This window comes from Ursus arctos, unplaced genomic scaffold (assembly GCF_023065955.2).
Source record: "Ursus arctos isolate Adak ecotype North America unplaced genomic scaffold, UrsArc2.0 scaffold_23, whole genome shotgun sequence".
Lineage (NCBI taxonomy): Eukaryota > Metazoa > Chordata > Mammalia > Carnivora > Ursidae > Ursus > Ursus arctos.
The window spans coordinates 37,642,129-37,656,426 of record NW_026622908.1 but is presented as its reverse complement, the minus strand read 5'-3'; the positions used below and the strand labels follow the sequence as shown (position 1 = coordinate 37,656,426).

The window sequence follows — 14,298 nt, the reverse complement described above, 5'->3', positions numbered from 1 at the left end:
TTCTTGTCATTCTGATGAAGAGAGGTTGCGGGGTTTCCAGAGCCCAAAATTATTGACTGGGTCCCAGGCCGTGCCTCTTGTTTTATAGGGATCTTAGAGATGTGGGCTTCTTCTTTAAAGATTTTATTTATTTACTTATCTGAGAGAGGGAGACAGACAGTCAGCAAGAACGAAACAGAAGCAGGGGAGTGAGAGAGGAAGAAGCAGGCTCCCAGCGGAGGAGCCCGATGAGGGACTCCTTTCCGGAACGCCGGGATCACGCCCTAAGCCGAAGACAGGCGCTCAATGACGGCGCCACCCAGGCGCCTCCGGTTGTGGGCTTCTTGATTTTTCAGCCTGCCTTCTGTGTTCTGGGGGAGGGGCCTGCCGCGCCGATACTCAGGCAACCCTGTTTGGTTAGAGTCTCCGTGTCCCCTGCGAGGGGGGATGGGGATGGGCACTCTCTGAGCCGGTATTTCCAGGCTTTTGTTCTCTGGCGGCTTTCCCTGGCGGCCGGCTATGCCTCTTCTGAGGGTCAGAGCAGCAGAGGCTGCATTGTCGCAGAACAGAGGGATTGCGGCCCGTTCTCCACTGATGTTCCGGCCACTTTAACTCTGTTACTGTTGGTGCTGCTCAACCCTGCGGCGTCCCGGGATGTGCGCACCAACTCGGCGACCCTGCCCTCACTTCCAGGGCCGGCGCGTCTCTGTCCTTTGTGTTTCTAATGCCGCCAGCCACCGGCCGCCCCGCGCGCTCCCGGGTCTCCCGGTCTCAGTCTATGCCCGGTGAGCGCACCTCGATTCCGGAGTTTCGTGAGAAGCCTGGTGGCGCGCGCACCCGGTTCAGGGTCTCAGTCTGCTGTTTCGCGGGTGCCGACCGCGAGTCCGCCCGCTCCCCCGTGCAGGTGGCCCGCCAGCCGCCAGCCGCCCCGCGCGCGCTCCGGGAGTTCCCGGTCTCAGTCTGGATCCCGTGAGCACACCGGGATTCCGGTGTTCCGGGAGATGCCTGGTGGCGCGCGCCGCGTTCACGGCTCACCGGTCTCAGTCCGCTCTCTCGCGGGTGCCCTCTGTGTGTCCCCCGCTCCCCCGTGCAGGTGGCTGCCGCTTCCCGGCGCCCAAACGCGGCGGCTCCCTCCCCCTTCCGTTTATCTTCCGATCTCCGTGCACGGTTTACAGCTCCCCTCTTCGTACCTCAATACTCAGCGCTGGAGATGTTCATTTGTAGAGATCCAGATGCATCATCCTGCGTCTCAGGCTGGTTCCGTGGTTATTTAGGCTGGTCTGGTACCTATCCAGCTCGACTCAGGGGACCGGCTGAAAAAGGGGTCCCCTACTCCTCCGCCATCTTAACTCCCCGTCCCAAAGACAGATTTTCTGATAGGAATCTCCTACAAATACCCTCCTTCCCACGTCTTTCATTATGCAATTTCACACACACACACACACACATACACACACACGATTAGCAATATATGTGCTTTAATTTATAGTTGACCAGCAAATACTAGTATTAGCACTCCATAGATGAATAGACCTCTTTTCATTTGGATGGTCTATTACCATTTTTAAGCAAATATTAGTTCTTAGGTCCCACAGAGTAATTTATTATTACACACTTGCTTCTTCCTAGAAACTGTACTTCCTTCTTGGTTGACAGTTTATTCAAGTGAAACATCTTTGTACAAATAGTTTGGATAAGTAGTGGCATACCATCTGGCATTGGGTCCAATCTAAATTCCTTTGACTGTTGAATGTACCAACTCTTCTTTGCTTATGTCAAGGGGAACTTGAGAAAATATAATAAGATACCAAGTGTATATTATCACACAATAATGTATGACATATAATAAAAATCTAATGCAACTTCATTATTATCTGAATGCCAATTTAATCACCCTACCCCTCAATGATTTTTTTTTTAAAGTAATGTTGCTTCTTTCTTGGTGACTATGTATCACAGTGTTTAAAAAATATTTTATAAGGCACTATCTAGGGTTTGGTTTCTCAAAGGCAGGTTTTGAGATTAGGATTTGAGGGTATATTTTTTAAGAAAACAGAGACCACTGACTGGGAGAAAATTTTTGTAAAGTATATATTTAATAATAGTCATGTACCCAGAATACATAAAGAACTCTCAAAACTCAGTAACAAAATAGCAAACAACCCAAGTAATATGTGTGCAAAATAATTGAACGGACACTTCACCAGAGAAGACATAGAGATTACAAATAAACACATGACAAAATACTCAATCTCGTTAGCTGTTAGGAAATGCAGATTAAAACCATAATGAGATTCCTCAATACTCCCATTAGAATGGCTAAAATTAAAAAGACTAATCATAACAAGTATTAGCAAGAACATGGAGAATAGAAGCCCCCATACACAGTTGGTGGGGATGTGAAATGATCCAATTATACTGGAAAATATTTTGGCAGTTTCTTAAAAGTTTAAACACCTACTGATCACCCAGCTAATCTACTCTTGGGTAATTATCGAAGAGAAATAAAGGTATATGTTAGTACAAAGGCTTGTACACAAATGCCAATAACAGCTTTATTTGTAATAACCCTCAACTGAAAACACTTTCGGTGTCTGTTAACAAGTAAGTGACTAAACAGATTGTGGCATAGCCAAACAGTGGAATACTACCACTGAGCAATAAAAAAGAATGAACTGTCCATAGACAATGTGACACGGGTGAATCTCAATATAATTATGCCAAGTGAAAGAAGACAGACAGAAAAAGTACATTCTGTATGATTCCATTGATATGAAGTTCCAAAATGGCAAACTAATCTAGAGCAACAGAAAGCAGATCAGTGATTTATGGGAATGGGGATGGGGGCGAGGAGGGGCAGGAAACTTTTGGGGAGTGATGTTTGTGTTATCTTGATTGTGATGATGGTTCATGATTGTATATGTAAGTCAAAACTTTTCAAATTGTAGTCTCAAAATAACTGCAGTATTTTATATGCTAGTTATATTTCAATAAAGGGCTTTATTTTGTTTTTAAGACATTATTAACAGGCCTGAGGACTATTCCTCCAGAATATGGTAGATGGCTAGATAAAGAAGACCTAGTTCTTCAGACAATTCTTCTAGCTGCCTTTATTCTCATGAAAATCAGTGCTTTCTTTATAGAAGTTCGTGAATCACTCCTTGTCACTTGTAAAACTAAGCACATGCTCTTTCCTGGCATGTGAAACAGCATTACAATCTGCTTAGATAGTCTCAAAAAGTATGGATTCAGTCTCCAAGTCTTCCTACTACTAGACCCAGATTGCTCAGTCTTGTGTTTCTATCTTTCCACGGTGGAGGTTATATCAGGTTACAACCCATCCACTCCCCGATCGAGAGGGTGAGATCTTATCACATCTAGCTTTAGTTCCCCAAATTCAACTCATGTTAGAGGAAGAACAGCTATTCTACAAATATCCAGACAATAGGGAGGAGCTATCTCTGCCCCAAGACTACTCACTGTGTGGGTCTCTGCTAAGCACGTTACCGACTCTCTAAGAGAGTGAGGAGTCGAAATTAGCTTGCTTCTCTCCCCAGTCCTGCAATGGCTAGATGACAAGCACTACTTTCAAATCTTCCATGTTCTTTAGTGAAGATGAGGTACCCTGGAAGGTTCCCCTTTTAGAGCCTAGTCTGATTGTGAGTGTCAGATGAATATATGAGATTGCTTAACTCTCACGAGCAAGTCATGCCACCCTTTAGCTACAGACTATTTCACAACCAAGTAAGCAGAGCACACTAATCTTCTCAGGTATCTTCTATCTTTGAGCGTCCCTCAAACAAGGGCCTGCCTTCAGCCTTGGTCATTAAGAAATCTGATCTTTCATAGAGTTTAAAAGATAGAGCAACAACTCAATTAAAAGTAAAACACACCATTAATCAGAGGTTTCCGTGAGTTACAGCTCATTTTTTATTAACTTTAGGTCTAAAATAGGAAATGTTTTCAAAATGAAAATTACTAGAGAAAAATATATATATAAAAAAGCAAAAACAAAAAAATGAAGGGCTATTTCTGAAGACCTAGCATTCTGGAGATCAAATGAGGGTTCTTTAAGAGATGATGATTAATATTATCTAGAGCTTAGTATGTGCCAAGGTTTGTCCTAAATATCTTAAATCTATTAAATTATTTAATCCTCACAACCCTTATTTGAGGACAGTGCCTGTAAACAACCTTTTACCAATTAGGAAAATGAAATCCAGAGAAGTTAAGTGCTTTGTGCAACACATACAGAACGTAGAAACTGGTGTGATGGGGATAGACCCTGAAACAGACATACGGAAGTCTAACACCTTACATATAATAGAAATTCATTTCTCAGGCATAATAACTCACATTGGGAGCCCCTGGCCAGAGGCAGCGTTCCCCCAGGCTGTGATCTGGTGACCCTGACTCCCGCCTGGTCTGTCATTCCTTTAGAACCGTGTATGAATGTGTAGCAAACTGTACGGAAGGCACAACAAAGGAGGGTCCCCGTGAAAGTCCTGGTGCCCGGCCTGGCGTGCTTCACTGTCAGTAATGTTCCAGAATGTGGTCATGATATAGAACTACCAGCATCCAATGCTAAAACGTACAGTTAAACTCCATGTCCAGAATGGAGAGCAAGATAGATTCTGGGCAAGAGCTAGTTTCCTCTGCCATCTGTAATTCTGGTGCAAAATTACCCACTGGCACCCTTCCTTCCCACTCTCAAAACATACTTGCTCCTCTCGTCGAAGGAAATAGCTCCACCCAGTCAATGTACCCGTATTAAAAACTAGGATCTCTGAGTGTGGGTAGTCTCATGCCTTCCGGTCATGATTCCTTGCCGTCAGAGACCTCTGAATTAAGCAACAGCAGCAACAGCAAAAAACAACTCTCTCATCTAAGCAGTTGAATGCCTTAAAAGAAAAAAGACTGACTTCCCAAGAGAAAGAGGGAATTCTGCAAGCAGACTGCTTCTGGACTCAAAATGCAACATCAGCTCTTCCCTGGGCTGGGTCTCGAGCTGCGGGCCCACCCTGCAGATTTTGAGTTTGCCAGCCTCCATAATTATGTGAGTCAATTCTTTAAAGTAAATATCTCTTTCTCCTCTCTTGCTAGATAGATAGATACATAGATAGATAAAGAAAGAGTTATAAATATTTCCTATTGCTTCTTTCATAGTTTACAGATATAACGGTTCACCAAGGGACCATGCTATTATGAGCTAAATGACTGTCAAAGTAGACACCCTGCAAGGCCCCTCTATAAGACAACGGAAAGGTAAGTCCTTCCTCCATGCCCCAGTGAGATGTTTCGATTTGTGTGCATCATTCTGTGACCCAAAATATTAGGTTTATTCTCTTTTTAGTGGCCCTGACTTAAACACAAAGTATTGAGATTTGAGGGACACACAGTAAATATTATTTATCTTCCTTCAACATGTTTCTAACCTCTTAGAAAATCATAGAGTAAAACAGAAGAAGACCAGTAAGTCTGATACCAGTAGATGTGGCTTATAACTGGTGGCTTCTAGATTCCCAAAGGTGGGTCTCAGAATGACACAACCATGCAAAGTCATGGCAAGGATGGACCCACACGAGGCTAGTACTACCTTTCTAAGCTTTGCAACCAGGCAGTTCTTCCAGAGGGAGCAGTGACCCTCTACACTTCGTCCCTCCTTCCAAATGTACCACACCGCTTCCTCCTTTCTGCGCAAGTAGGAAGAGACGGATGAAAAAGAGGCCAGAAGTGTTGTTCTGGTGGAGCTCCCTCCCCATGGAAGGCAACACTTTAGAAGAGAAAGCAACCCTCCAGCCATAGCACACCCCCTAAGAGCTACCCCTCTTCTATAGATGGGGAATTCAGGCTTAGCAAAGACAAGATCTGCTGTAGGTCACATCACTCATAACTGGTTTGGCCATAGTTCAAACCTGACTCTATCTATTGTGGGAGACTCCGTCCATGCACTATGCTTCACAAAATAACACTAGTTTTCATAGGAAATAGAGAACCCTTTCTGACATGCTTTATGCTAATAAAATATGAACTGAAGCATTTAAGGAGGGGGTACTGCAAATATCCACATTCATTCTCATAAAGATCATGGGCTGGTGGTTTAAAGAAAAAGATTCTTGGGGCACCTAGGTGGCTCAGTCGGTTAAGCATCTGCCTTTGGCTCATGTCATGATCCCAGAGTCCTGCAATGGAGCCTCGCGTTGGGCTCCCCTCTTCAGCGGGGAGCCTGCTTCTCCCTCTCCTCCCTGCTTCTGCTCTCTGTTGCTGTCTCTGTCTCTGTCTCTCTCTCTCTCAAATAAATAAATAAAATCTTTTTAAAAAACTTTTAAAGAAAAAGATTCTTATAACTGAATTAACCAAAGAAAATGGAAACAAAACAAAAAAGAAAAATAATGAAGAAATCTCAAATGTTAATTATTGTTTAGGCCTAATTATCATTTTCAGAAATAATCAGAATCCCCTCTCTCCTTGGTCTGAACATCTCCCCATGATGATAGACCATATGCACCATTACTCTACTTCCTCTGACTGGCATATCCCTCTTTGGTCCACTTGGTGTCCTTCCTCTTCCTCACTTCATAATAGGCTCATTGAGGTTGCCACATGGAGTTGTGGTTCATTAATTTTCACTGCTTTGTAATGTTCCTAAGTGAATACATACTCTCCTCTCTCTCTGTATGTGGGAATGTGTGTGTGTGTGTATTTTTTATCCATCACACTGTAGATGGATGATTGCATTATTTCAATGTTTGCTAACACCATCTTTGCTTTAAAATACCTTTCAGTGGAGCCCTGGGTGGCTCAGTCGGTTAAGTGGCCAACTCTTGGTTTCAACTCAGGTCATGACCTTGCGATCATTAGATCGAGTTCCCCGTTGGGCTCTGTGCTCAGTGTTGGGCTTCAGATTCTCTCTCCCTCTCCCTCCAGCTCGCAGTTTCTCCTCTCTCTTAAATAAATAAATGAAGTCTTTAAAAAAAAAATACTTTTTGGTGCCTGAGTCCTAATCTACATGTGTGCAAGTATACCCTTGGGGGACGCCTGTGTGGCTCAGTCGGTTAGCATCTGCCTTCTGCTCAGGTCATGATCCCGGAGTCCAGGGACCAAGCTCCACGTCGTCGGGCTCCTTGCTCAGCGGGGAGTCTGCCTCTTCTTCTGACCCTCCCCCCTCTTGTCCTTTCTCTCTCTCACTCTCTCTCTTTCAAATAAATAGATGAAATTTAAAAAAAAAAAAAAAAAAAGTATACCCTTGGGTCTATACCTAGGAGGGCAAGAACTAGTTCTTTGGAAAATATGGTATGTAACTTTATGAGAAAACTTAAAATTGTTTTCCAAAGTGTTTTTTAAATCAAATGCCTCCTACAAAATAAGAGTAAATTTTCACATTAATCTACATCTTAGCCAACAGCTGGTGTTATCAGATTCCCTACTTGGCAGGAAGTTGTGCACCCACCATGGACTTAATTTACATTTCCCTGAAGACTGATAAGGTGGATTTTCTTGTGCTTCTTTGTTATCGGCGTGTCCTCTTCTATGAAGTCCCTGTTAATATTTTTTGTCCTTTTCTATGTCTTTCTGAAAAAATTGACTTGTTGCAGTCTGTAAAGATTCTGCACATTAGGGGTGCCTGGGTGGCTCAGTCAGTGAAGCATCTGTCTTTGGCTCAGATCATGATCCAAGGGTCATGGGGAGATGGAGCCCCACATTGGGGTCCCTGCTCAGCAGGGAGTCTGCTTCTCCCTCTCCCTCTACCCTTCCCCACCACCCATCAACTACCCTGCTCATGCTCTCTCTCACTTTCTCTCTCAAATTGATAAATAAAATCTTTTTTAAAAAAAGATTCTGCACATTAATCCTGTTGATGCTTTGTGTGTTGCAATTATGCCTTAGAAAGTTACTTCTTGATTTTTCACTCTCTTTATGTTTCTTTTTCATTGAAAAATTAATTTTGCAACAACTGTATAAAACATACTTTCAGGCAAGTTTTAAGCATCTTGTCTGAGAAATTTTTCTGTGCCTCAACATAGTAATATATCATTCTATACTGCCTTCTAGACTTTGTGATGATTTTCTTTTCTAAATCCATTATTCATGTGGAATTGCCTTTTATATGATGTGAATTATGAGTCTAATTTTACCTTTTCTCCCTCCTAAGTTCACTTAACACTCTTGGTCCAGCATCATTGATTTAAATGATTATGTTTTCCCCAGCCTACATCTATATCATCTGTAATTTATTAACTGGAAGGAAAGCCAATGGCTCCTCAAACAGGATGAGTAAGGATTGCTTCTTAAAGGATTGTTTACATCTGACTTTAAAATAGGGAGAGGGGCACCTGGGTGGCTCAGTCAGTTAAGCGTCTGACTCTTGATTTTGGTTGAGGTCATGATCTCAGCATTGTGAGATTGAGTCGTGTCAGACTATGTGCTGGGCCTGGAGCCCACTTAAGATTCTCTCTCTCCCTTCATTCCTCTCCCCCCAACTCACATTTTCTCTCTCTAAAAAAAATTTTTTTAATTAAATTAAATTAAAAAGATAATAAAATAAAATAAAATAAAATAAAATAAAGTAAAATAAAATAAAATAAAATAAAATAAAATAAAATAAAATAGGGAGATTCTCCTGAATTGTCTCTCAGGCCCAATATAATCACATTCCCTGGCTCCAGCCCCTTCGAAGCCAGCAATGGTGGGTCAGGCCCTTGTCATGTTGCATCTCTGACTCTTCCTTCCTTTGTCACACCACTTCCATGACCACAACTGGGAAAAGTTCCCTACTTTTAGAACCCATATGATTATATTGGGCCTGAGAGAAAGTCCAGAATTAGCAATCTTAATTCTTTTTGCAATGTTTGACTCCCATTTGCCATGTAATATATTTAATCGTTTTAGGAATCAGGATCTAATGAGTTTTGTGGGGCTGTTATTCTGAATACCAAAATGCCTGTGTCTGAGAGTGTTATCAAGGAACCCAGGAAGAAAAACACAGGTTTTATCTTGCTTGACACTGACTAAGAATTCATTGGTAGTAGAAATATCCTGGCTCTTCAGCCAGAGGGGCAGGAAAGAAAGAAAGAAAGAAAGAAAGAAAGAAAGAAAGAAAGAAAGAAAGAAAGAAAGAAAGAAAGAAGGAAGGAAGGAAGGAAGGAAGAAAGAAAGAAAGAAAGAAAGAAGGAAAGAAGAAAAGAAAGGGAGAGAGAGAGGGAGGGAGGGAGGGAGGGAGAAAGAAAGAAAGAAAGAAAGAAAGAAAGAAAGAAAGAAGGAAGGAAGGAAGAAAGAAAGAAAGAAAGAAAGAAAGAAAGAAAGAAAGAAAGAAAGAAGGAAAGAAGAAAAAGGGAGAGAGAGAGGGAGGGAGGGAGGGAGAAAGAAAGAAAGAAAGAAAGAAAGAAAGAAAGAGAAAAAAAATAGGGACACACAGAGCTGTTGGAATGAGAAATAACTGACATGCATTTCGCATTTCTTTTTCTCCTGTGAAAGATTTGGCACAACACAGACCGGTACAAGAAAATCCAAATCAAGCAACTTATTTCTGTTTATGCAAATCTGGGGACCTTAGAATAACACTGTTGTATGATTCCTTGAAAAGTTGGTAAATGTATGGTGGGAAATCAAAAGAATAATCCTCATCAGCAAATAAAATAAGTCTTTATTATCCTGTGTTTTGTCACAGATGGATCGCAAGTATATAAACTTAAGGAGAGTCAGACACATGTATTCTCACAGTCTTAGTTGTATGTGATAAACAGTTAAATGAGGGAGAATAAATAGATCAAACTGATTGGAAATGCCGAACCACTGCGATCTACTAAAATGCGACCTCATCATACACGTGTTCAGGAGAGACTACTGAGGGGCCGTTGTTGTTATTTGGTAAGAAAACCACCACCTGTGGAAAAATCAGAACGTTAGATTCTTGTAGTCTACAGTTGGGGGGGACGTCGTTGTCCCATATGCTTAGGAGCAATATGGCTGCTCAGCACCTTCCTTCAGAATCCTGACACCTGGTGGGTCTATGTTCCCATTCTTGTTTTAACCCTCCTCTCCTTACACCTCTTCAACAATACCAGAAATGACCTTCATACCAGAAAAAGAGGACTCTTCAGCGTCTAGGGACAGTTCTTTGGCTGAGTGTGGTTGGCATTTCCCCCCATCTCCACCTGCGCTACCTCCTTCAAAGATGATAAAGATTTCTCTATGAAACAGCATTTCTCCCCTTTCTTTTCCTAATCTGCCCCACAAAAAGGGGACACACACAAACACATACACACATACACACAGAGAGAGAGAGAGAGAGAGAGAAAGACCCCATAAAGACCCAGAGTACTCACCTTGTTGACAGAACAGGCCACCCTGCATGCAAATATAGAGAGGGACAAAGCGATGCAGCCTTCCGCCAGAGAGAGAAACAGCATTCCAGTTAGCATTCCCTGTCAAACACACGGAAAATCCCCACAGGTTATAGAAGACAGAAAAGCGGGTGTTGGGAGAGGAAAGAATCGGGCAGAAGCTGTTGGCCAAATTTCACATCTGGTGCTAGTTCATCTACTTACAACATGAACCCTTTTCTTTAACAGGAATTCCTGAATTTTCTCCCAATTCAAATATACCAAATTAACAACTCGAGAATGGATATTATTAGAGTTCATAGCAGCAATGTCCACAATAACCAAATTGTGGAAGGAGCCGAGATGCCCTTCAACAGACGAATGGATTAAGAAGATGTGGTTCATATGTGCAATGGAATATTACTCTGTTGTCAGAAAGACTGATTGCCCAACATTTGCACTGACGTGGATGGGACTGGAGGAGATTATGCTAAGTGAGATAAGTCAAGCAGAGAAAGGCAATTATCATATGGTTTCACTTATTTGTGGAACATAAGGAATAGTAGGGAGATCGTTTGGAGAAGGAAGGGGGAAATGAAGGGGGGGAAACGGAGGGGGAAATGAACCATGAGAGACTATGGACTCCAGGAAACAAACTGAGGGCTTCAGAGGGGAGGAGAGTGGGGGAATGGGCTAGCCTGGTGACTGGTATTAAGGAGGGCACGTATTGCACGGAGCACTGGTGTTATATGCAAACAATGAATCATGGAACACTACATCAAAAACTAAGGATGTACTGTATGGTGACTAACATTATATTAAAAAAGAAAATGCTCCTCTTTTCCTCACAGGCTCAAGAATGTCAGGTAAGCCCAGGCCTGTCCATACTGGCTTTTGTTTGTTTGCCTGTCTCCTCCCCACCTCTCATGACCGGTGTTGACTTCTTGGCTTACACAGCTCCTTTGGTCTTTCAGCAGCTGTGTCTTAGAGCAGCCTGCAGTTAACCCCGTGAACTTCTCCCTCACTCTGGTTGCCCATGCATTTGAGAATATGAACGCACACTCCCCCGTCCCTTCAGTTGGTTGCTCAGAATCCCTGAACATCATGGAGCACGCAGAACACCAGTTTTCCTTTTCCTCCTCAGATAGTTTTTAAAATCACAAGAAAACTGCCCCTCCGAGAACTGAGTTCTTACAGAATTTTCCACTCACCGACCACACATCAGGGCCTTCAGACCTGAATGGTATCGAAAAGCTAATTTTTTTTGCTCAGTGCTCCTGGCAAGATGCAAAGGCCTAGATCCCTTCGCCTTCAGGAGGGTGTCCAGCATCTACGTAACCAATGGCTGCGGTCAGTTCCATGGTGAGAATTTACAGAGGAAAATTCAGACAAAACCAGTTTACAGATTTCCATGTTGAAGACAGGATATACTTACTATAAATAAACTTTCCCTGGAAGACCTCCATATCCTACTTCCATACATGACTAGTTCTTCAAGAATGATCATACTTGTGCCAAACCCTGCTACAATAGCACTGACCGTTTTCATTCCCAGGCTGCCTCGGATCTAAAAAGAATGAGAGAGATAAGCTGTTGCAAACCCTTCTCCTGTTCTTCCTGTGTTAGACTTGTTGGTCAGGGCCATTCAGCAGCTCTGAGTTGAGTTTGGGAATTTACTTGGGGATCTTCCCCAGTCTAAGGAAGAAGGATGGACCCTCCGGCATAGTTGCAGCTTTGTCTGCCTCAGGCTCAGGCACAGGGAGCATGTTGCCCATGGAAAGTCAGACAACAGCACTAAGCCCTTCATTCTTGCCTACGTGTCATGGAGGAACCACTTCTAGGGACAACCCGCCCAAACATTTGTAGGGTCCTTCTTTAGAGAACAAGCAGGTTTTGGTATGTGCCTTAGCCTTGTAGCTGAACAAGTCCCTGTTTCACTAGACCTACCCGAGCCTCAACAATGAGACACTTACCAGACACTTGGTTACTTTCCGTCCAGCAGCAACGGACAGTGCTCCAGAAATGAGGAACTGACCAAAGAGAGAGAACCTACTCAGAGCTTGTACCTGCACTCCCATCCTTACAACATCCTCCTGGCGCCCCCCATTCCCCTGCCAATATTATCTACCCAAACAGTCAGCCCACGCTTAGGACCTAAACAGCAGTGCATGGATTTTTGAGAGAGAAAGGTGAAGGTATTGCAGATACCGGAAAAATTGCAAACACTGGAACAATCTAATACTCACGGAGAAGGAACCCCATACATGATAGCCTATGTTAGTGATCATGCAACGTCGATGTCCATAGTCGTATGGAGAAAAAGGACTGATTGTCACACCCAGGCACAGTGTTAACAGCCCAGTGAGGATCTGAGCCACCTGGAGGGTAAAAGACATCCTTGAGGGGCAGCTTCTCAGGACGGAGATTCTCTCGCAAATCAGTGCACGTTAACTTCTCTCTCACCTCTGAGACCCCAATCCTGAGATGACCTCCCAGGAAGTTAACAGTCTACCTATCAAGTCTTTTTCCCCGTCCAATGCAGGACATTGACATTAGCCTAAAACTCTTTTTTCATGTAATTGCTACCTAAGTAGAGACAATTTTTAAAATTCCAGTGATGGACAGCTTCACAACATTTCTTTCCACTTCTTGAATCTATAAGGTTTGTGCCGTTCAGGATGGCTCCACTCAGTCCATCACAGTCAATGATCTAGAGAATTGGAGAGCCGTGAGGAAATCCCAGTCCCAACTCAGGAATTGTTCCTCTCCCCACAGCCTGTGCTCAGATCATGTGCCCACTCACCCCTGGGACCTGGGGCTGTCCCTTCAGGAAGAGCAGCAGACTCTTCTGCTGCTGGGAGGGTAAAACCCAGGTACCCAGCCGACGCAGTTGGGTTATACTCTCATTCTCAGGAAGGTTTATCGTGTCGTCCTGGGCTGTCTCTGCCTGCAATGTCCCTGCGTGGCTGTTCACACCAGGAAAGAAAACACTTCTCAGCATAGATTCACATTTAAATATTTTCCTTGTTCAATAGCAAAATCCAATGGCAGGGGATTTCGTGTCTCTGGGAAATGTACCACATTTTACTTCCATGTATGGATCAAGGCATAACCCAGATTTTTCCCATACCTACCCAAGCAGATAAATCTAGATTGAATTACAGCTTCCTATCCTCAGCAATGTACACACAGCTATTGATCTTAAAGCAGGGACTGCAGCCCTGTAAGACTGAAACCCAGATATTTACCTTTCCCCCTCATCTTTCAGGAGCAAAAGCAACTGCCCATTCACAGCAAGATTTCAAACAAGAGTTTTCCATTTACAAATTTCCTCTAGCTCAACTTATAGAGACCCCCATAGTCTAGGCACTTGTATCCCTCCCACTTAGATGCCTTCTCGGAGACAAAGCACGGGGTTAAGATGAGAAAAGATTTCTTCCTACCTTTGCATATTCTCAGTACACACAAATGGGTTATTGTCCCTTCTGGTGTGTGGTCTCTAACTTACAGTGTTCAAAGACAATGGCCTGCTCTGATGTATGATGTGTGAAGAAAACATTGCCCAGAGTCCTGTGTTGGCCATTTGTTTCCTGTGACTTATCTCATTCAACCTGCCAGATGAGTATCTGTGATGTTCTTCATCTTGGTAACATATCCTTAAGATAATAATCTGACTCCACTTCCCATGCACTAAGGACTTTATCAAAGCTCACACATGTTCTCAACACCAGCTCCTCCCCACTGCTGCGTTCCTCCTGAGTTCTGTGCAGAAGTCGGTGCATGCCACATCCTCACCTATTTGGGCCCATGCTACCCTGATTTTTATAAGTTTTCATAAACCAAAGATTTCCTGAAGCCCTTGTTTTCATTAATGCTATCTTACGTTATTTTATATGATCAGTGAAGTTGATTTTATTACAATACATTTTTAACTATGCAATACACTTTCCATATTAAACTTTCTTGTGTAGTGGAAATTTTTAACATAATCTATGTG

The 14,298-nt window shown here is 43.1% G+C and overlaps 1 long non-coding RNA gene across 1 annotated transcript; it reads left to right on the top strand.

Annotated features, from left to right (window-relative positions):
• The first annotated feature begins 4,851 nt into the window (after positions 1 to 4,851).
• LOC130544668 (uncharacterized) lies at positions 4,852 to 9,826 on the top strand. Its single transcript, XR_008961127.1, has 3 exons — positions 4,852 to 5,035; positions 5,146 to 5,244; positions 9,647 to 9,826. It is a non-coding gene; the product is annotated as an uncharacterized LOC130544668 (long non-coding RNA).
• Positions 9,827 to 14,298: the final 4,472 nt, after the last annotated feature.